A 17,222-nucleotide genomic window follows, 5' to 3' on the forward strand; every position below is an offset into this window, starting at 1 on the left:
GGCTTAATATTATTACAAGTATATAGGAGGTAAATTTTAAAGTGCAAATATATTGATACGCATCATCTGCAGTGATCATATAAACATTCGACAACTGATTTAAAAAATCTTATTTGCCTGATTTCTCTAATAGTAACACTAATAGTAGTAGTGAAAGTATTAACAAAAACCAACTGAACACACATTCTGTACCAGGTGCCATACCAAATGCTTTATGTGTATTATCCAACTTGTCCTTCATAATAATAACATTATGGCCAACAGAATCATACTCCATAACAATGCTAACTAACAAAAGTAATCATTATTCCCAGTTTACAGATGAGGTCATGGGATTTGCAGAGATTCAGCAACTGGTCTAAACCTACACAATTAGTGAGGCCTAGAATCAGGACTCCATTGTAAAATAAAGTTTTTACTTTCCTTTCCCTCCTTTCACTGCTCTCTCAAGTAAGGATATCATAAGCTGTCATAATTTTGCCCCCTAGTCAGAAAGGGACATAGCTGAATGAGCTGTAGAAGAAAAATGTGGGTATGACAGAGGTCCTATTTTACAGCACTGTCATGGGAAAAATGGGGATTAGAAACAACCTCTTAGAGTTCCTCATACTAGAAGTATTGCTGTTGGAAACACCACCATTTTATTTTACAAAGTCCCTGTGACAGTTCTATACAGGGCCTAGGGAAGAGAGAGGTTATCATGATGTAACAAAGTTATCAATGTCGGGTAGTTTAATAGGTAAATGTGGCCACTGGGCATTAATCTCATAAACTGTTTGAAGTCAATGTCTATTTTACTTTCAAAATTTATTTATTCAACTGGTAATCATTGAGCACCCGACAAATACCAGGCACTGGGCTAAGCCCTGAGTCTGGCAAGATGAATAAATCATTGTCCCAACCTACCTTCAGTAGGCTCAAAGTCAACTTCAGAAAGCAAACACATGAATGTATAGGGAAAAAAGCTAACGTCCACGTGTATGGTTGTATTAGTTCAATCAGACCACCAAAGAGTGATATTTGAGTGGATCTGTGCACTAGGCATACAACTCCAAGGAAAATGTTTTACCATGTATTATTTCTGTGTAAAAACCATATTCTTGTGCTGAAGGTGCCATGCTCCAAGCATAAAAAGTCAGATTATTTCACATGTGCGGTAAAAATAACAGAAACACTGGATCAGGGCTCTCCCACTTCTGCTGCTCAAATGATTTGTGAAAGGGAAATATTAAAGATGTCTGGGACCAACTCTTTTTACATCTCTTCACCAGGTTACCTTATCAGTGAGACCTTTCCTGACCACCCCATTTAAAACAACAAGACCTCTCTCCCCACACTCACCTCCTACATAGCATGCCCTACCTCACCTCCTGGATTTATTTTTCTTCATAACAGTTATCCCCATATGACGCACTATATATTTTACTAGTCTATTTGTTTTGAAATCTCTCTAGCGCTATAAACATAAACTCTATGAATGCAGGGATTTTTTTGTGTTTTGTTCTCTGGTGGACTCCCCAACACCAAAGATTTTGTCCCTCACAGAGAAGATACTGAGAAAAGCAATTGATGGATTAATGAAGAAGTGGATGGATGGATGAAGAAATGAAGAAAATAAGGAAGTGTAAGAAGTTTGCCTTTTTAAGTATATATTTGTATGCACGCATACTATAAATTTTTTAGTTTGTTTTAGTAAACAGCCTGGGACAGGAGTTCCTGCCAGCTTTCTAGACTTAATAGGACCTGTCTGTATTCATAATAAGAATTTGATATCTCTTCCAGGACATTTGGGGGCAACACTTCTCTTATTTCCCTAATATAAATTCTCTCAATCCCATTAAAAGTCAAGATTGGACAACTGACAGGTTTGATTCTCCTTCATGTCTATACAGACACGTTTTATCTTGTTAACTCTTGTTACTGAATAGTAGATATATTACTTAGAACCAAAGGGCTTAGATCAGCTAAACTAGATTCTCAGGTCAAAACCAAAATTATTCAGCTGATCTACTTGAGGAAGTTATTACCTTTCCATAAGGCGTTGGACATAACCTCGTACCAAAGACCTGTCACCGTGTTTGGAGTTAGATTTGTGATCCGCAATAAAGCCAGCACCTGAGGGCCAGGTGGGCCAGACTACCCAGTTAAAATCTGTCTCTGCAGTCAGGAGATGTGTCTGTGCCCCTACTTAGCATTCTGTCACCTGTACATGTAGTTGAGGTCTCATTTCATATGTGTGGCTATTATTGTGTCTACAACTGATTTTTTCAACAGTAAAGCTTCTTTATTACAAAAGCAATATATATTCTTCATTTAAAATAGGACAGAAAGGAAAAAGGAAGGAAAAATATGTTACCCATCATCTCATCATCATGATTGTTAATATCATAGCACCTTTCTTTTGGTTTTTCTAGGCATATTTATCTTGTCAAGCTTCTCACATCATCTACAATGGTTTACAGAAATACTTACCCACTGGCTTTACACTGAAAGATCTCCAGGTCTGAAAGAATTGTAAGGGCAGTTATCATCCTTGGAAAAGGTGCTGGGGATGCAGTCAGCAGAACCGGTTTATCCAACTTGAATTATAAGTACTTTGGAGAATCTGATAAAAGAACATAAAGAAATCCCCAGACAGAGTTAAATAATAGAAGCCCCAAAGAATCCATGTGGTGTTAAAGGACTTCCAAAACCCTTGAGTTATAGGTGGTATTGAGATTTTGTCTAAATTTCATCTACAAAGTCAATTTAAAAAGAAAATTATTCAAAATAGTTATTTGGTGACATGATATTTTTAAAATCAAGTAGTTTTCCTTTAATTCAGCCTATTACAATTCTTCAAGTGTGGCAAAATTGAAATTTATACACATAGTATAAGATACTATTTTGGTCCAAATATACTTCTATTATTGGAGTACTCCTTAAGAATTTCCAAACACTGACCTTGGAGTGTTAGTAAATCTCCAGAATAGTTTGTTGTGGTGATCATCAAACTCTGACTCTAAATCACTCCTTACTGTCTCAACATGAATGTCAATGTTATTTTAGTCCAGGTTGTTTAGTCTCCCAATGGTTTGGGACTTGCTTTAGTGTTGATAGGTACTCTCTGGCTGCAAGGAAAATTATTGCTCCCCAGCATACACATTTTCTCGCAAGTTTGAAAAGGACACCATAAGCCAAAATTTCCCCAGGGCTTGAATTACTTCTAAGAGAGAGGTTCTCACTTCAAAAGGGCAATAGATTTCTGTTGGGTGTGATTTCCAAAGGCTATGATGTATTCATGCAGCAAAAAGGCTTTCACTAACATGAACGCCTCTATCTTCAAATAAATCCTTGTGAGGTTGTCTAGGACAATAAGAACTATGCTCCCAAGTTTAGAAATAGTAAAAAGGAGCCAACTCCATGCAGCTGTCCATTAAGAGACATAAATTAGCACCCCAGCCTCTTGACTCAGAATCTTGGATTGGATTTCAACATTAGATAAGCAAATGGGGAAAGTTTTACTTACCTCTGAGTAAAATGCCATTAATCCTGCTTTCTTTGCTAGATTGTTGAAGGAATTATAGAGGTAATGTAAAATCTATCCACTGTATGTCTTCTAAAACACTGGGTGTTCAGGAAAGCTGTCCCTCTTTGCCCACACTACCTCTTCCCTTCCAATATTTAAGGGTTTCTAAGTTGAGGACTTGGGTGAAGTAGAAGACATATGTTTGAAGTGACAGGAAGAGAGATGTTAAGTTAGAGAAGGAAAAAGGAGAAAAAGTATTGTGACACTAGAGCTTCTAGGAGTAGGGAAGGTGGCCTCATCAACAATGGAATCTCATTCTTGAAAGTTCTCAAGCCAAAGTAAAGTAATGACTATCAGAGATGTTGTAGGCTTAATTCCCAGATGGTGTCTAGGAAGCATGCCAGAATGACAGCAAAGGTTGCTCCTGGCTCCAGGACTGTAGGATTTATAAGGTGAAATATTATATCTAGTGAGTATTCAATAAACAGTTTTGAAATGATGTTGGCCCTATTAGAACTTCCAAAGGTAGTCTTGTCTATAGCATTATCTCTATTGCAATAAAAAAAAACTAACAAAAACCCGTAAATACTCTTTCCTCCTAATGGCAGATATTGTCTTTATGTATTAATAACCACAAACACGTCTTTGCTTTTTTTGACCCTCATACAGAGATAAGGGGGGGGTTCTCTAAATGCCTAAGTCATTAGTGAAAATGACTGTTTGATTACAAACCTTTAAGCCTACGGATTAACATAGCATTTGTTGTTCTGGCCATGTTCAAGCTTAATCTCCATTTCTCACCACAGACATGAGATCTGAAAGGTGCTGTGATTATATTCTCTGAAACTCCATGGGAGAATCAAGACTATTAAGTTTAGTAAGAGAAATGATAGCAAAACCCTGAAAAACAATCAAGTTATTTGACAAATACTGAGGATCTATTAGACACCAGATACTAAGCAAGATACCAGAGTAGCTGGTAAAAGAGATTGGGAGCAAACAGAGAGAAGGATAAATTGGTGAGCAAGAAAGACATAATTCTTTTTTTTAACATCTTAATTTTATTTTTTTCGTGTTCCAAGATTCACTGTTTATCCACCACACCCACTGCTCCATGCAGTATGTGCCCTCCTTAATACCCTCCACCAGGCTCACCCATCCCCTCTTCCCCCTCCCCCTCATAACCCTCAGTTTGTTTCCCAGAATCCAGTCTCTCATCTTTCGTCTACCCCTCTGATTTCCCTCAATTCATGTTTCCTTTCCTTCTGCTAATGTCCTCCATGTTATTCCTTATGCTCCACAAGTAAATGAAACCATATGAAAATTGACTTGCTCTGCTTGACTTATTTCACTCAGCATAATCACCTCCAGTTCTGTCCATGTTGATACAAAAGTTCGGTATTCATCCTTTCTGATGGCTGTGTAATATTCCACTGTATATATCGACCACATCTTCTTTATCCATTTGTCTGTTGAAGGGCATCTCAGCTCTTTCCAGTTTGGCAATTGTGGACATTGCTGCTATGAACCTTGGGGTACATATGGCCCTTCTTTTTTCCACTACATCTGTATCTTTGGTGTAAATGCCCAGTAGTGCAATTGCAGGGTCATGTGACCCTGCAAGAAAGACATAATTCTGATATTCTAGCAAAGAATTAAACAAGTAATTACAATAAAGTATCCCAGGAAGGGGAGGAGCACTACTTTAGTCCAGGAGCCAAAGAAGTTTTAGCTAGGCAAAGAGTAGATAGGAAGATGGCAATAATGAAAAGCTGAAAGACATAGAATGATTGAAGTACTGAATGTGGCGAGACATGAGACTAAGAAGTTCATAGGAGTAGCTCATGAACAGTACTGTAAGCTATATGAAGAAGTATGGGCTCTATCTGAAAGGCAATAGGAAACCATGATTTCAAAGATGAGTAAGAGTGTGGCATGATCCTATCTAGACTTTTTAAAGATTCCTCCAGCTGCAGTATGGAAAAGAGATGAGTAGAGATGTACACAGATGATCATGAAGCCCGTTAGTAGTCAGTTATGACCATCCAGGCAAGAGATGATTGTTATCTAAACCAGTATGTGGCAATAGAGATGAAGAAGACTAGTTGGTTACAGGATATAATTTGAAGATAGATCCAACAAGATTAGCTGCTCGAATGGTTTTGGGGACTGAGAAGAAAGGAGGAATCAGGGATAATGTCCAGGTTTCTAGCAAACCATTTGGTTGGGTTATGAAGCCATTCCCCTGAGACTGAGAAAACGAGGGGAAGGGAAAGGAGAAGGAAGTTCATTTTGGACAAATGATGAGTGCATTTTTAGATGTGTTGAGGTAGAGATGTCTGAGACATCCAAAGGGAAATGTTGACTTAGCTTCTGGATACCTATTACAGACTTCTGAATTGACACCTGAGCATATTTAAGTGCTAACAATCAGTGGAAAGGAAAATTTAAGGAACGGGAGAAAAAGAATTTAATCTATATAATAAGGTCCCTGAGAGGACAGAGGTGATGTACCCTTTTACAGGTGGAGGGATTTACCTTGGATAAGGTAGCAGGTCACCTTTTAAAATTTAACATGAGGAAAGAGGTGAGAAATGGGTAGAGGTATAGGTAGGTCTGTCCATTTGATAGTAGGGAGTCGAGGAAGTTTCTGTCTAATGACACATTTACTCTAAAAAGAAGGAGACAAGGTCATCTGCTGGAAGATCTGAGGTTTATCAAGAGGAAAAAAAAATATGCAGCAGATGTTATAAAGCACAGAAGAAACCAGAATTACTGGGCTATTTCCCATTATTTCCATTGAAAAGGCTGATGTTTCTCTTCTGGCATTTGTTTTGAAAGAAATTTAGTGTTCCCTGTTCCCTGGGTGACATCACTCACTTATGCCATGTTTCTGAAATTATTTAACTTTTCTGGAACAACTTATACAGCAAGTTCCTTCTTTATGAAGCAGGCAATTCTGAGTTAATGCCATTATGGTCTAGTCACATGTGGTTTCCATAACTCAGAGCTAAAGCATGGCTGGCATTTGCTAGGTAGTTTCATCACAAGGACATGAGTCCCTTCCATTTCACCTAGCTTTGCTTCAAATGGTGAAGAAGAAGACAGACACTATTGGAGAAGTCATTTGTCCCCCACCCTTTGTCTTGATCCAGGATACTGAATTCCACAGCTACAGCCTCAGCCACCATCCCCCTGTCTTGCACTTTCCCTGCTGGAACTTCTATCTCTCTCTGCCCCACCCCCCACGCACACTCACCAATGCCCTAATTATCCTTTACCTCTAAAAAAAGGTCATAAATCAAAAGATACATTACTGTTTCTTCTCAGTTCATTCTTCATACCTGGCATTCTTTGCTTATTTCTGTATTGGTGCTTTGTTTTTTTTTTAAGATTTTATTTATTTATTTGACACAGAGAGAGAGATCACAAGTAGACAGAGCAACAGGCAGAGGAAGAGGGGGAAGCAGGCTCCCCACTGAGCAGATAGCCCTACACAGGGCTCGATCCTAGGACCCCAAGATCATGACCAGGGCCGAAGGCAGAGGCCCAACCCACTGAGCCACCCAGGTGCCCTGTATTGGTGGTGTTTTAACTTTGATTTTCCTTCTCACTTCTTTCCACATTGCCTCTTAGTTCTTTGAATTGCTCTTTCTACCTTATTTCCTCCATTCAGTAACTCTTGTCATGGCCTCATTGTCATTATTGTTGATGTTGATTCTATCACAAACCAACCAGGATAGTACATACTGAGGAAATGAGTTTATTTATTTGCTTATAGCAAAGTTATAACATTTTAAGTGGGCCATTATGATGACCCAGAGAATCCAGTATCCCACATTTATAGAGAGTGGAGCAAAATCCCCAAAGGTTATTTAACAATGACATACGGAGTAGCTGTGGAAAATATTTTCTCAACTCTAGAGTAATTTTTTTTCATTTTTGCCTTGGATAGGTTTACTTAATGTGATAATGAGGTTTTCCTGGGTTTTAAACTTTCATTGTTGTTGTTTTTCTCCTACAAAGAGCTTTTCCTAAATCAGTAGGGCATTAATAATCAACATTGTTGTGGATTTTGTGTGTGTGTGTATTTTAGAAAACAAAGTAATAATATCTTCTTCAAATACTACTTGTTCGTGGCATGTGATGTGATACACTTAATGTTGGGGAAAATTACCTATATGATGTTTAAATCTTATAACACCCCCAAAGCAAAATATTATTCTCCCCATTTCGTAGATGAGGAGATTAAGGCCTATGGAGGTTAAGTTAAACTTGTCCCATCATGTGACCAGCTTAGTGACAAAGCCAGCTCTGTCTGACTTTGAAAATCTATATTTTTCCTACTACCAATAGAAATTTTAGCTGTTGTTAAGGCTTGCCTATTAGATCAATTTCCGAGCGTTGTCTAGAACAAATGTGTACTATGCCTCTGCTTCGTTTCTAAGCATTCTGTCACTGGCTCTATTGTCTGAAGATGAATAACCATTATTATTAGAGCAAGCTTGGCATTTCAGGGACTCACTGGTACCAAATACTGAACGGAAGTCAATAACCAGCTCAGAGCTCATTCCACAAGGCCCTGTTGTAATTTGGGTTAACAATTAAGTAACAAGGTTAAGCTGCATTATATTTATTCTTTCTTGGTTACTGAAATATACTATTGTCAACCCAACGGACATATCTACAGCTATCTAACATGAGTTGAATGAGAAATGAGAATCTTAAAGAAACTCTAGGAATAAATATGAGATTCCAAAGTCCAACGGAGGAGGTATTTTCCTAGCATTAGGCGGAAGCTAAACACAGAGGAGAACCGATATACATACATATTAGACATCTGCAATCTGAGGGTTTCCAGAAGGACACATTCAACTCTGTGGAAAGGTTATGACCTACTACGGCAACTCTAGTGTTCAAATTATAAATAACATCCCAAAATAAGATTCAGAACTAGAAAATATTCAGCTTATAAGTTAAAATTTTAAGCCTTGGGAAAACAGTTTTTGTGAAGACCAGTGTTTTCTTCAGCATTATATTCATAAGAATCTCATCTGTGGCACTAATGCTTGGGAAGGACCTGGTTCTAAATCCCTTGAAATGAAGTCACATCCCCTTATTCATTTACTCCAGAGTGAACTTGATGATGATGTTGGTGGAGGAGAAGGAGGAAGAGGTCATTGTTTTGAATGCTGTCTGTACCATCACGGTGCTGATGCTTTACCCATTGAACTCTGGGTGGCCAGTATTCTCCCCAGAAATCTAGCAACAAATAAAACACAGCTATACCTTGTTACTTAGTTGTTATCAAAAAAATTCAAGGAAGCCAGGTTCCTGGATGAGGTCTGAGCTGGTTATTGACTTCTGTTCTGTACTTGGTACAAGCACTGACATGGTATTGTTTATGTGCCCACCAGGGGAAAGAAGACATTTTCAGTAACTGGCATGAGTAAATAAAACTCTTAGGGATCCACCCAGTGGGGCCAAAGGACAATCTTGGGGGTCAGAATCTACATAAAGGAGGTTCTAAGAGAATGAAGATACTATACAGAAATCCTCTAAGAAACAAAAGAATGTGAACAGAAGGCACAGCTTGTAGTATACTCTCTCTCTCTCTGACCTACCATCATTCTGTGCTGGGAGTGGAAGGTGCCGATCTTTGAGAACACTAGGAAAGCATTTTATTTTATTTTATTCTATTTTTTCTTTTTTTCTTTTCTAAAAGCAGGTTTTCCCCCTAAGCAGGGAGCCCTATGTGGGGCTCGATCCCAAGACCCTAGGATCATGACCTGGGCCGAAGGCAGATGGCTAATGACTAAGCCACCCAGGCACCCCAGGAAAGCATTTTAAAACCTGAGTTCTAAGTTGTTTCATGGGAATGCAGCAAGAAACACTAACATAATGAAAAACTGACATCTAAAATATCTGCATGTTCACAGAAAGGCGTTTGTTTGGTTGAGAGAAAAAAAAGCCAATGATTATTAAATATCTACTAAGCATTAAGTGCTATGATATGGGCTGGAGATGTAAAGAGCTCATTTAAGGAGCCTACATCCCACTGCAGTTTACAGATTATAAACCAGTTATTATAAAACAATGAGCCCATTAAGTCCAGTGTCAGAGAAACATGCCCTGAGTGTTATGGGAGCACAAAAGTGGGATAAAATTTAACCAAGAGAGCTGGGAAGGCTTCCTGAAAGAGGAGACATCTGAGAATATTAAGTTTTATGGGTCACAAAACTAGAATGGAAAATACAAGCTAAAGTCAGTGTTATCAGATAGCCAAGTGTCCTCCTCAATATCCATCACCTGGCTACCCCATCCCTCCCTGCCCCTCCCCTCCCCTCCAGCAACCCTCAGTTTGTTTCCTATGATTAAGAGTCTCTCATGGTTTTCTCCCTCTCTGATTTCACCTTGTTTTATTTTTCCTTCCCTTCCTGTATGATCCTCTGTTTTGTTTCTTAATTCCATGTATGTGAGATCATATGATAACTGTCTTTCTCTGACTGACTTATTTTACTTAGCATAATACCCTCTAGTTCCAGTCATGTCATTGCAAATGGCAAGACTTAGATTTTCTCCTTTTTAAGTGAAACGGTGCATGTTATCATTTAAATGAAAACTTTTGATCCTGCTTAGAAACCAATACGTTCATGGTACTCTTTTGTGGGATGGTAAAGTCCCAGTTTTCAAATACTTCTGAATCAGGGATTTGGAGCTAGACCTTTTACTGAAAACAATTGAAAGTGAAGTGTAGGAACCAAAAAATGTTTTTAAGATTATTTCCGATTATTTAACTCTCAGTTAAATGTATACAGCCTGAAGGCCATAATTAGAAGACTCCACTTAATGACTTTGTCATTCTCTCTGATTTCACATCCTTTTCCTACAGCAGGTGTTTCTTCCTTTCTTCAAAAGGAAAACAAATCTCAAGAGGTGGTAATATCTCTCTTCTTCTCATTTAAGGCATTAACTAATTTCACTTTACTCCTGAAAAGAAATCCCTGTACATAGCAACAAAAGAGAAAATATTAGTGACTAACAAGTGTCCATAGTGTCTTAGGTCCCTATTTAACTACCTTAAGCCTTGTTTTCATCATTCCTAACACGAGAGAAACAATATTACTCTGTCTTCCTCATCAGAACAAAAAAAGCTCTTTTAGAAAAGGTTTTCAGAGCATAAAACCCAATGGGAAAAAAAAGGAAGTCCTAGAATTACGAAATGTTTCCACTATATTTGTAAAGTGGTTATTTGGAATTTAGAGTATATTTCCCCACTAGAACAACATTATCCATGGATTAATAACATATTACATACAGAGGATAAGGAGTTTGGTGGGCATCTATCAAAATGCTGAAAAGAACTTTTGGAATTCTCATGGAGTTTACAGGTTGATGGAACTAATTGGTTCATATGCCAAATTACCCTTCGGAAATTGTGTAACTGCTAGAAACATGAATCAGATGGGTTTATTAGAGGATCTAGAGACACACAGGAAGAGGGGGGAAAAAGGGAGAAGATGGTTCCTTTTCACAAAGTAAGTACTGAAGAGTTGGAGAAGGCAAAGGACTAGAAATAAGGGTTTTGTTGATCCAGTTATAAAAAGGAAGAATTAATGAATTGGAGCTAAACTGCTAGCAGTTTGAGTAAAGATGGCCAAGTCTGGCCAAAACCAGAAACAAAAAATACCAGCTCCCCATTGGCCAACTCTCGTATCTCTCCCATCCTTGACGGCCAAGTAGAATTTGCTGGATTTGTTCCATCCTCTCTTCAGATGACCCAAATCAAGCTCTGTCCGGTTCTCCCCTCACTCCCCACTCCCACACTTCACCAAAACTACTCTGGTGGAGTCACCACATTTACGCTAAGGCTTGGCAGCCTTGTGTTACCTCTTTACCACACTCCCCCTGAAATTCTTCCCTTGGATGATTTTCCTGGCATCTTCTCTTCCCTGGTTTTCCTCCTGTGCCTCTGGTCACATCTTCTCAGTCACACAGAGACTCCCCTCCTTCTGCTGGGGGCCCACAGGTATCTATGCCTGGACTTTCCTTCTCACCTCAGACGCTCCATGGTTAACTCACCCACAACAATGGCTTCAACTACCACTTCCATGTCAGTAACTCCAAATCAAACTGAGGCCAGCTGCAAGATGTACAGTAGAGAGCCAAGAGTACGGGCTGCCACTTATGAGTGGGTGCATTTAGGAAAGTTTTATTTAACTTGAGGATAGGTTTTCATATCTAACCATCTTACATTGCTAGTGGAGATATGAAATGATGCAGCCACTTTGGAAAACAACTTGGAAGTTCCTCAAAAACTTAAATATAGAGTTGCCTTATGATTCAGCAAATTCACTCCTAGGTAGATAGATCCCTGAAAGAACTGAAAATATATGTCCACACAAAAGCTTGTACACAACTGTTCAATAATATTATTCATAATAGTCCAAAAGTTAAAACAACCCAAATTTCCATGAACTGATAAAGAGATGGACAAAATAAAGTATATCCCTACGATGGAATTTTATTCAGCCATAAAAAAGCATAAGGCAATGATACATCCCGCAATATGGGTACACCTTGAAAAAATGATGCTAAGTGACAAAGGCCAGACCAAAAAAAAAAAAAAAAAAAGCCATATATTATAGAGCTCTATTTAGATGAAAGCCCAGAATAGGCTATACTCATGACTTTGACTCTACTCATAGAGACAGAAAGTAAATTAGTGGCTTCTAGGAGCTGAGGGAAAGGAGGCATAGGAGTGACTACAATGACTTGAGGGTTTCTTTTTGGGATGATGAAAATGTTCTGAAGTTTGATAGTAGCAGTTGTGGTACAAACTTGTGAACAGACTAAAAATCACTAAGCTATACACTCTTTTTTTTTTTTAAAAGATTTTTATTTATTTATTTGTCAGAGAAAGAGATCACAAGTAGGCAGGGAGGCAGGCAGAGGTGAGGGGGAAAACAGGCTCCCTTCTGAGCAGAGAGCCCGATGTGGGGCTTGATCCCAGGACCCCGAGATCATGACCTGAGCCAAAGGCAGAGGCTTAACCCACTGAGCCACCCAGGTGCCCCTACACTTTTTTTTTTTTTTTAAAGATTTTATTTATTTATTTAATTGTCAGAGAGAGAGAGAGAGAGTGCGCACAAGCAGGCAGAGAGGCAGGCAGAGGCGGAGAGAGAAGCAGTCTCCCTGCCGAGCAAGGAGCCCGATGTGGGACTTGACCCCAGGACCCCAGGATCATGACCTGAGCCAAAGGCAGCGGCTTAACTGACTGAGCCACCCAGGCGTCCCTAAGCTAAACACTTTAAAAGGGCAGATTCCAAAAGCCTGTGAATTATATTTCCACTAAAATTTTTTGATTAGTTAAAAAAAATATGTCCTCTTCACCCTCCTAAACTTCTGTACCTGTATCTCCTTCATTGATGTGTGGCTCCGTCTACCTCCCAGTACTCCATGCCAGAAACTTGGGACTCCTCCTAGACCTCCCAGGGCCTTCTTGCACTATCCCTCCATATCCAAGTCTGCTCATCTACCTCCCAAATGCTACTTATATGGGTCCACCCCTCTTCCTCTCCAATGCCTCTCCTGGGTTTTTGGAGATGGGGCCTTTGGGAGGTAATGAGTTCATGAAGGTAATTTATTGCTTAATCCACCCAGTGTATGGTATGTTTGTTACAGGAGCCTGACCTGACCAGGACAACATGCTTTGGATATATTTTTTCCTTTTTTTATTTATTTATTTATTTATTTATTTTTTAAAGATTTTATTTATTTATTTGACAGAGAGAGATCACAAGTAGGCAGAGAGGCAGGCAGAGAGAGAGGAAGGGAAGCAGGCTTCCTGCTGAGCAGCAAGCCCGATGCGGGACTCGATCCCAGGACCCTGGGATCATGACCCGAGCCGAAGGCAGCGGCCCAACCCATTGAGCCACCCAGGCGCCCATTTTTTCCTTTTTTTAGAATGTTTTCCTTTCCCTCACTATGTTTGTTTGGTAATCATATACTCTTTTTATTTAAATTTAGGTGTTATTTATTTATTCACCAGAGAGAGAACAAGACAGCAAAAGCAAGAGAAAGAAAGAGAGCACAAGCAGGGGGAACAGGCAAAGGGAGAAGCAGACTTCCTGCTGAGCAGGGACCCTGATGTGGAACTTGATCCCAAGACCCCAGGACCCCAGGATCATGACCTGAGCCGAAGACAGCAGCTTAACTGACTGAGCCCCCGGTGTCCCACATACTCACTTCTTAAATGCCCACTTGAACTCTTCTCCTCCCTCCCAGCTCCTCCGGGCAGATTTTTGGCACTCAACATACTGACTTGAGTGAGTCTTTGTGTGATTTTTGTTACTGAATGGTTCTGTCCCCCCAGTAGTTTCTTAAGAACCAGACAGTGTCCTTTGTCTTTCTAGCTCTTGACCCAGAAGTGTGTCTGATACCTGCATATGCTTATCTTGCTCTGTCACCTTACTCTTCGCACATGATCTGCAGACTTCAAATTTGTTTCTTTTCCACTTTTTTCCTCTACTCTTCTTTTCGTCTTGAACTTTTTTTTTAATTGAATGAATTTACTCCTCTTATATTAACTGCCCCTAATGGAATTTCAAGACATGCTTCCAGATTTTTATTACAGATTTATGTTACAGAAAATAAAATTACACTGAATACTTCTTCCAGTCATTTTATCATTTATTTAATAAACACTTATTTCTGTGCCAGACACTGTGATTAACACCATGGCAGAGGTACAAGATTATATCAGGCACAGATTGTGATCTCAGGGGCCTTAGAATCTAAAGAAGGTGGTGCGGGGGTCAAAATAAACAGAAATGACGATACAGGGCATTATGAAAGAGTCACGAGAGAAGTAAAAACTTCTGACTCACAGAGTTGAGCTGTGGCCTTAAAGCATGTGTGGGGTTGCACTGAGTGGAGAAAAGGAGAAACCACATGCAAAGAAAATGACATTGAAAAAGGCAGAGAGTGGAGAGAAGCAGGAATGCTAACAGAATGGGGAGCTCTTAAAACTGGAATTAAAGAATCTATGTGTTTATTCTTTCATTCAACAAACATTGAGAGGGGGAGAGCAGGATGACCATGTTGTAAGGAGCTGAACTAAAAGCCACTGTGAAGGTCTGTGTGATATAATCCAACGTAGCCCTTCTCTGTGGCTTTGCACAGGCTTCACATGTTTTAGTCACTTGATGAGTTCTGAGTAGAGCTCAACGGTTGGATAAGAGTCTAGACTCAAGAGCCAGACCACTGGGACCAAATTTGACTTTTGTGCTTTCTAGTATGTGGCCTTGGGCACTTTATGGAATCTTACTGTGTCTCTGTATCTTTACTTATAAACTTGGATAGTAATAGGATCTGTGTTGTAGGGTTGTTACAAGAATTAAATGAGTTACTAGAGGTTAGGGGCTTATTAACTGGAACATAGTATGTCCTTGGTAAGTGTTAGCTACTATTATTTTTTTCCAGGTAAATAACCACATTCTACTTAAGGAATAAACGATTCCTATTTGTATCATTTCTCTCAAAGTTATAAGCCCCATAATTTTACCTACATATACTCATTTTGCAAAAGGAAGAAAGAAATATGAGAGAGAGAGACAAAGAAACCGGGGGAAAGGCAGCACAGACTAGAATTTTGAGTTATGAAGTGAGAACTAGTTTAAATCCCATTTCTTCTAACTGACTTAGGCCCACATTTCCTTAAATAAAGAATCCATAATCAGCTTCTTACTATGTAGTATTCACTATTTGGGGAGGACAAAGTAGCTGCCTCTAGATGTACAATCCAAACTATTCATATTCACCTACTTATATATATGTATATATAATTAATGTACATAAAGTACATATATGTATTAAAGATTTTATTATTTATTTATTTATTTATTTATTTATTTACAGAGAGACAGAGCGCGAGCACAAGCAGGGGGAGCAGCAGGCAGAGGGAGAAGTAGGCTCCCCACTGAGCAAGGAGCTTGATGTGGAACTCAATCTCAGGACCCTGGGATCATGACTGGAGTCGAAGGCAGACACTAAATGACTGAGCCATCCAGACATCCCTCAACTATTTGTATTTTTATCGATCAGTTACAATCTATTTTTTAAAGAAATATCTATCAAGCATTTAAGTACTTAAGGGGATACACAGACACATACAGGTCCCCAAAGAAGTCAAAGAGGAGGAGATTTTAGTAGATTCCTATAGAAATCCCAGTAGTATTTCATGTGTACCAAAGAGTCATGAAGAGGATCCAAGTTTTGACATTGCCATCATTTTTCTACAGCATGGGAATAAATGCATATTAGGTTATTAATATCCATAAAAACAATTCTTGAGGGGAGAAATCACACAAAAGCATTTCCACCAAAAGTTCTCCTGATGGATCTCCTGGTCACAATAAGGATGTTGAAGAGTTGAAAAAGTAAGTGAAACCAGGCAGGGCACTAAAATTAGAATGAGAGCCTCATCAGCTTCTGTGGTAATTTGTGGGGATTTCACAAGTCCCCGTGTTCACACAGTTTTAAACCCTCACCAATCTTTATCTCACCACAATATCTCATTTTCAGTGACTTTTTTTCAACAGCTCTAATTTCTAGTCCAGGAACCAGAGCATGTATTTATTTATTTAGCTATCTTACCATGCTTCAACTGTTAATCACATACAACCTGAAAGGATTTAGCAAACATGGAGGTGAAAAGATACTTCCTCACTACTTAATGCAATGCTGATTATGATTATTTATTGCCTTCTTATGACAGAAAAATATAAATGAAAATGTTTAAACCTCTCATTAACTTATTACTATCAGTAATATTTGGTTTGGGTGATAAAGGGGAAAAAAGCTACCATAAAACCATCAGTAACTGGGGAAAAAAATACTGGACTATCTCAAAGGTGTCTTAATGAAACATAAAGGAATACTCAAGACCCAAACTGTGTTACCTTCAGGTATCTAAAGCAATGTGAAGGGAGCTCGAGTTTTATAAAAGTGTTTTTGGTTCTCAGGCATTCTAGTCATTTTTTCCCAAAATTTAGTTTTGCTTTTGGATAAGGGAGTCTTGACTTCAGTAATGTGCTGTCTACACGGTGCCAAACATTCATTTTATAAAAACTAGAAAATTGTTTATGTCGTCTAGATGTCTCCAAGTCTCCATATCCTTGTTGTAGTACAGAGCGATCTGAATCACCCCAGTGAGTTTTTTTAATTGAGAACTATGTTCACGGCAAGATGACTGAACAGATGCCATGTACGTGACATCAGCAACATCTTGAATAGGTGTTCTTGCAGGTCTTAATACAAAGTCATACTTTCCATAAAAATCTAAGAAACTGGCTCTGAGGCCATAGAAATTAAATATAAAAGTACAGTGGCTGCTTAAATATTATATTGTTCTCAAATGCTTTTCTTTTTATTTTAAAGATTTTATTTATTTATTTGACAGACAGAGATCAGAAGTAGGCAGGAAGGCAGGCAGAGAGAGAGGGAGGAAGCAGGCTCCCTGCCGAGCAGAGAGCCTGATGTGGGACTTGATCCCAGGACCCTGAGACCATGACCCGAACTGAAAGCAGAGGCTTTAACCCACTGAGCCACCCAGGCGTCCCTCAAATGCTTTTTTGACATTTTTCTCTTTATCTGAGAATGCCTATTTAAAGATATACAAATACTGAACCACAAGTCAAGTTCTTTTCTCCAA

General features: G+C 39.0%; 1 protein-coding gene across 5 annotated transcripts in view; it reads right to left on the reverse strand.

Annotated features, from left to right (window-relative positions):
- The window catches only part of LOC111158513 (RAS guanyl releasing protein 3), a 105,535-nt gene that overhangs the window by 39,960 nt on the left and 48,353 nt on the right, over window positions 1–17,222 (reverse strand). For 4 of the 5 annotated variants that reach the window (XM_022520586.1, XM_022520588.1, XM_022520589.1 and 1 more), the window contains exon 2: window positions 2,473–2,605. The gene's annotated coding sequence lies outside the window, so the exon portion shown is untranslated. Of the gene's footprint in view, window positions 1–2,472; window positions 2,606–3,508; window positions 3,976–17,222 lie in introns of those variants that run through there. The other variant, XM_022520587.1, reaches the window with a different exon arrangement.

The sequence above is a fragment of the Enhydra lutris genome, unplaced genomic scaffold (genome assembly GCF_002288905.1).
Source record: "Enhydra lutris kenyoni isolate GAN:26980312 unplaced genomic scaffold, ASM228890v2 scaffoldscaffold59, whole genome shotgun sequence".
NCBI lineage: Eukaryota > Metazoa > Chordata > Mammalia > Carnivora > Mustelidae > Enhydra > Enhydra lutris.